The sequence below is a fragment of the Nesoenas mayeri genome, assembly GCF_963082525.1.
Source record: "Nesoenas mayeri genome assembly, chromosome: 1".
Taxonomy (NCBI): domain Eukaryota; kingdom Metazoa; phylum Chordata; class Aves; order Columbiformes; family Columbidae; genus Nesoenas; species Nesoenas mayeri.
In genome coordinates, this window is record NC_137541.1 from 80,821,125 (window position 1) to 80,828,511 (window position 7,387).

A 7,387-nucleotide genomic window follows, 5' to 3' on the forward strand; every position below is an offset into this window, starting at 1 on the left:
CTTTTGTGGCTTTCTGTGCAAACTTTCAGTTCACTGCATACGAGTCTCTGGGTCTCAGGAGTGCCAGCTGATGTTTTGATTCCACTTGCAAAACCTGGAATTTAAGTACTTGAATGGATGTGAGTTTGAGGGGAGACATAGTTACTGGATGGTTGTTCAGAGATATAGTGCGAATGAGTAGATAAAAACAAAAATACCACTTTCAAATGCTCTTGATCTGACTGCAAGTACTGTGGAAAATGGTGACAGGAAGCACAAAGGCTTTAGGAATGAAACCTGTATTAGTTCCTTTGCTGAGAATCTTTATACATCTAGGAAAAAAAACAATGCTATGCTTTTATCTTAATTGATGTCACCGAAAATAGCTCAAATTCCACACCCAGATACCACATGACTTGGAATTATGCTTGTAGTTAGAAAATTTTTCAGAAGTAGGTCCCCACTTTTATTATGCCTTCAACCAAAATTTAAACTGCCAACCCTAGACTTTCAAGTCTATATATGGATTGTTTTAACAAAACAATTTAAATGAGTCTAATATTACTTTTAAAATATTTTCCAAAAAACTAAATTTAGCTTTTAAAAAACATCTTAACTAGAAAACGGAGATAAAATATTTTTGCTTTGAGATCTGGGTTCATTGAACCCTCCCAAAGTTCTAATACATACATGAGCCAAAAACCCATGAAACACCCATTCACATAAACTCCTGAGAACCAAATCAGCTGACTCTGGCAGAGCACAAATGTTTTCAAACTCATTTCAGCTTCTTTTATTAAGATAATCCAAGCAGTACCAACTTGCTCATTCCACAAGCACCTTTTCTGTTTCTCCCATGACAAAATGATAGCATAGGAGTCAAAGATTTGCAGCATCACAGAGTCATGGCTTTGATTTTTTTGTACTGTAGCAACAGATCTTCAGGAGAGCAAATATTTGGTTTATAATATGGAAAAGGATGCTGGAAAAATAACAGAAATCATCTTATTTTTTTTAAGAAGCCACAGTGTTTTAGAGAAGGCTGGAATGCTGTGTGTCTGATCTAGATGTACAGTACTCCATTTACTATCTTTTCCTTATTCTGTCTCAGCAATCAGCTGCTGCCATTGAGAGGATAATAAAATTAGGTTTTATACCCACACACAAACAGGCATATACAATGTAATGTCTTGCAACCAACTTAGTTTTTTTAGAGAAGCTAAAAAGGGGAAATACACAAGAGCACCCTTGTTTGAATAAATACTGAGTCGTCTGTATGGAATAACAATTCTATGCTGAAGCTAGAGCAGATGTATGCGTGTGAATCACATGAGGGTAGGTTGGGGAATTATAATCAGCCAAACAGACCTAGGAATCAATCAGCAGTGGAATTTTTTCTGTGGTCAAACAGTGGATTTTTCTAACTGTTATGGGGCAAGACAGGGAAAGCGATTTTCAGCCCATGCTTTGCTTAAAGTATAGTATGGATTTTCCCAAAGTGTAATACACGCATTTGTGGTGCAGAAATGCTAAATGAAATGAGAACTGGCAATGCTGCTGAAGAAAAGTTTTCAGACTCCTTATTTAGTACTCTGCAAGAAGAACAACTCTATAGTTAAGACTAGAGATGTGAATGCTATTTTTCCTTGGTTTGCCATACACTCTGACCTGGGTCAGATTTGGACTGATTTCCACTGCCACTGGGTATCCAGCTGTTACTGTAGTCAGTAGAAGGACTCCATGAAGTCACCTTCTTTGAAGGAGGAGGTCAGCTTCTGTGTTGCAAATCATGCAACTGAATTGTATGTCTTCATTCACATTTGTGATGCTGCTTTGATATTTTCATATACAGAGTAGTGTCAAAGCACTGGTAAAAACAGATGCCCTGTTTGCCTACTTTTCTCCATCATTTCTGCATTATCATACAAAAAAGTTAATTCAACGAGCTTGTTCAGTGTCTTTCCCAGTAGTGTGGTTTTTACCCACTCTACTCTCTTGCTTATAAAACAGCTTTAACTGAGGCATCAACATAGGCACACTTCAAAAGAGGGTTAACCAGGAAAAAAAATGCAAATTTTGTCTTCTACCAAGTACTTTGTTTGTTTTGCATTTCACATGGTGTCTTGCATTAGACTGTTGGAGTTGAACAAAGGCATCTGTCACCTAGGTGGTATAAAGCATCCTCCAGAAATCTATCAGAAACATCTGTCAACTTCGTGTAGTAAACAAATGGGCTTAAGTTCATTCTTTACTGTCAACCTAAGGCACACTGTGGCCTAGGAGGACCAAGAACAATGGGCAATTAGTAGCAATTATACAACATTACCATTTGACATTTGTGTGGCATTTATTTGGTGACTCAGCAGGTTTTTTTTGTCCACCCACCCGTCTAAGATGTCTGCTGATTAAAAAGAAGTAATTTTAGCTAGGTGCTTTGTGGGCAGTCTCAGCTGAGAGTTGAGACATGAAGGCCAAGGAACAACCAAAGTCATTGCTGGGGCACTGCAGGCAATGCGGAGTCTTGCAGTTACTGATTTTGCTGCTCTCATGCCTGCTGTCATGGAGGCACACCAAAATCAATTTAGGCAGGCAATAAACTCCAAACAGACTTTATTCTAACTGGAGCTATTCAGTGGAAAAGCCAACTAGAAATGGGGATTATAAAAAATTATTCAGCACTCTGACAACATTATAAACCACAGGTCTGGATACCAGTTAGGAGTTCAATTACTACACAGCTGATTCAGACTCAAGGGATCCCAAAGCTCTAGAATGGTGATTCAAAATGCTCATCTTCACACTCACAAAAAGCGAGGACTCTCAAGGGTACCCAGAAGATAGCTTACCAATAAGGCAAGATGTCTCAGTCCTCCAGGAACTTCCCTTAGACGACATCCCAACCTAAGGAGAAGAGCTTTCCACTGCAGACCCACTGCTACAAAGAAGAACAAGTCAATGGTAGGTCTCTGGTGGGCTCCATTTATACCCTAGGTGAATCTGAGCTGTGATCATTTATGGTAGTGGTCTGGAAACTCAACTGAGGCACTTCATTGGTCAAAGCCCCTTTCTATTGACCAAGGGGTGTGAGCATGACCATAGTTGTCTATTGGTCTAGAAGTTTCTGGTGCTTTCAGGGAGCAGGGTGGGAAAAGGAGGGAGCAGTGGGAGTGCACCTGCCACACCTGTTCTGAGTGGAGAGATGACAGTAATGTTTGCCATTTCATCACAAATACATTCATCTACCAAAAGTAAAAAGCTTATATTTTATTATACTCAGTGTAGAATTTAAAGATGTTTCTTCTCTGTTATCTCCTCTACAGAAATTTAATGTGCATTACCTGCTTCCCAAAAAACATGTAGCTGGCCCTGGCATTTAAGTGTTTTCTAACTGCTGCATTAAAATAACACAAAATAATTTGGAAAACGTGATATTCCAGATTTTTTAACAACTTACAACAGAAATATGAGTATTTTCCAGTAACCTTGGATATGGTTATGGAACCAGTGACCAAAATATCAAGGCTTTCTATTTCTAGTGATAACTGAAATGCATCCAGACTTGTTTCCAGTCAAGCCAGTAGGCATTTGTACAATTATTTTAGTGAAAGTAGATTGGGTACTTTATTCTTTTTCCACAGTCTTTACTAAGTAAACTTAAACACCATGTAGAACTTAGTTAATTGAAAGAATGATGGTGTATTAAAAGCAGAAGACAAACCTACTGGTTTAGCATTTTGCTCAAAGATGTAAAAAGATTGCCTGCCTAATATGAATGAAGTTTGGGTTTGGGTTTTGGTGGTCATTTTTGTGGGGTTTTTTTTATTTGTTTGTTGGTTGGTTTGTTGGTTTCTGTTTTGTTTTGTTTTGTTTTTCAGTTGCAAGAAACCACCATTAAAATATATACCATGCCATTTATAGCCTCTTTTTTGCAGAAACTAGCAATCCTTTCTTCCAGAAGCCTGAGAAACTCATTTGGTAATGTATATATATGGAAATAATTGCATAGTAGCACACTAGAGAGAAGATGTATGGTACTTAAATCAAAGAGCGTTAAGACAGTTGAAGATGTTACAGTGGATTCATACAACCATGGAGTGTAGTTTCAGTTTGTGTTCAGCTTTTCTTCTTCTTTTGTTAGAATAAATGAAAGACACACAGTCTGTCTATTTCAAATAACATTTTTTGCAAAGCAATGTCCCCTAATGCCACTTTTTGTTTAAGCAGATCTCTTAGCTTTTTATCCTGTTATACTAACCATGTAATCCAACCACAGCAGTGATATCTGGGATGACTACCCGTCCTATTTAGAGGCAATATTAGCCAAGTAGGAGTAGTATTCCCAAGGGACAGAGGAGTCCCACCTTTCTGAATTAGTTTTAGACACACATGAGCCTCTCACAACATTTGGACTCCAAAATATGACCACCTGTAAATATAGCCTGGTGTGTCTTCTGTCTGCTAAAGAAGCATTTATTTATTAATGGAAATTATGAGCTTCCTTCTAGGTTCAAACTGGAACATAGGAGGTTCCTCTTAAATATGAGAAGAAACTTCTCAGTGAAGGTGACAGAGCACTGGAACAGGCTGCCCAGGGGGGTTGTGGAGAATGTCTCCACAATGTCTCCTTCTCTGGAGACATTCAAAACCCGCCTGGACGCATTCCTGTGTAACCTCATTTAGGTGTTCCTGCTCCGGCAGGTGGATTGGACTAGATGATGTTTTTAGGTCCCTTCCAATCCCTAACATTCTGTGATTCAAAGAAATAAGACCACCATGGATTTTGTGAAAGCGACAGGAGCATCAGGGTAACAGATATTTCACCCCTCTCCATTTAGCACGTTCTTTTCATCCTCCTGTTTCTTATACAAAAATCATTGTCCATAAGTGGTAAGGCTTGCAAAAGTTCCTGCTGCTGAATTAACTGGATATCTGCAAGATACGGAGACTAGCAATCATCCAAAGAAAGGGCAAGACTTTCTTGTGATACTGGATAGAAACTGTATGTGAATATTTAATCTTTTGATGGCATTTCGATGGCATGTCTGACCATCAATGCAGAAAACCTGTTTACATCACAAAGTGGAACAGAAAAAAATATACAATTTGGCCACTCAGTATTATGTGTGAGTCAGTCATTCCCTATTGACAGCATTGTAAGATCAGTAAGGAGCAAGAAGTCCTTTTCTGCTAAGCTGCCCTGGACAGAAATTCTGCTTCAATAGATATATGATATCACTTGGGAAAATGGAGTGATAGCAACCATACATCACTATAATTGTTTGGATATATAGTTTTCCACAGAAGAATTCAGCATCAAAAATTTGACAGTGTTTTATGTTTGGATAAGGAACCAGTAATTAAGCCTGATGGTGTCCCATGCCAAAATAGCAGTAGCTGCCTCCCAGAGCTGACCTGTATAGCTAGAATATATTTTCTTCCTTCCAGCCAGATGTTAATATGATCAGAAACATAAGTCTATCCATTAGTCATAGGTAGCATGGCAAAAATTCATCCTTAAACTTGATCCCACTTCCCTTTGTCCTGTCAGAAGAGATATCAACTACAGTAGCCCATCAGTTACAAAGGCTGCCCAAAAGTAAAGACAACATCAGGGCTTCTGCTGCTCAAGAATGCAACTGTCTTATTTTCAGGGGGATTAAGAGCTGGAGCCATTCTATATGGTTCCTTTACACTGATCTTTGTTAGCTTTAAGTCTGCTCTGCCTGCCAGTTTGAGGGTCAGATCTTCAAAGCCATCCTCAAGTTTTAATCTATTCATATTGGCAAGGCATCACTCTCTGCACTACAGCTACAGAGCTGCATCCTTTTCAGAAAAGCTGCTCAGAGAGTCCAGGACTAAATACACCAAAGCCCAAGACATATATTTGTGGCAGAGGGTCTTCACTAGTGAGTAACCTCAAGATTACATACTCAGCAGTCCTAAACCATAAAATGAGTCCTCATATCCTTTCCAAAATTACCTGTCTTCCCTGTATTACTTTCCCCTCATTTTTATGGTAGAAAATCATTTATGTCGGAAATGCAGAACTGTGAAGCTAAGATTACAGACATTTATTTACAATCTAGAATCAACAAACCCACAATCACTGAAAAGTTATTGTACCAAAAAAAAAAAAAAAATGCTGCTCACTTTGGGACCCTTATGACATTCTGGACTCTGACTTTGGAGTTTGCATGTGGAAAGAGATGCTGTTAGTTCCCATATTAGAGCAATTTTAGATACACCTTCAGATCTTTATTGAGAAAGACTTTTTTCCACTAGAACTGAGGTGATCCAAATTATAAAGTAAATCTTTCCTGAGAGAGAAAGCTTTAAGTTACATATTCAGCTCTCTTCAGAAATAACTGCTTCTGCTTTTCTGTGTATCATGATGGAGATAATCCCCTGCAGCTGCTGATTCATGCTGAGATTGCTCAAGCAACAGTTTGATGCAAGATTTACATTTGCCAATAGAGTGCCTATCATTGTGTGAAGGGACTCTTGTAGAAAACTAGATTTATCTTTCCTTTATAAGCAATCAGCTGTGTTCCAAGTGGTGATTCAATGCTAGGAATCACGTCCCAGCTTGAAGATCACCTGATTTATATGGCAGCCTACATTTTGCTCATTTTTTTTTTAGTGAGTAGGAGGAAAGAAAGGGGAAGTATTGAGCAAACAAAAAACCTGACAACTGACCCCACAACTCTTGATTCTTTTATTTTGCTTTGATTTTTCTGCCTTGTAGTGGACCAACAAGGGAACTCTGCCTATTGATATTTGTATGATAATTTAAGAGAGAAAACAAACACTGCCTTTTTTATCCAATGGTGCTGGTTTTCATACCCACTCTCCTGTCTGGCTAGCAAGGGTGAAATAGCACTACTGATTGTGGCAGCTTCATTTTCAAATATTCAATATTTCATGGTTTTACTTGGTACTTCAGATCCTGAAGAGGATCAGAGTTCATTTTTATGAAGTTATTAGGTGTCATTGAAAAAAAAAAAAAGAACCCAAGTGCACCCTAAGAGCTCAAAGTTAAAGGGAAAATAAAAATATCTTCATTTAATATTTCACAGCTAGACTGCGCCGAGGTGCTGGAGCATGTCTGAAAAGGGCGACAAAGCTGGTGAGGGGCCTGGAGCACAAGTCTGATGAGGTGTGGCTGAGGGAACTGGGGCTGTTTAGCCTGGAGAAAAGGAAGCTGAGGGGAGACCTCATTGCTGTCTACAACTCCCTGAAAGGAGGTTGTAGCATGGAGGGTGTTGGTCTCTTCTCCCAAGTAGCAACTGATAGGACAAGAGGAAATGGACTCACATTGTGCCAGGGGAGGTTTAGATTGGATATTAGGAAAAAATTCTTCACTGGAAGGGTTGTGAAACACTGGAACAGGCTGCCCAGGGAAGTGGTT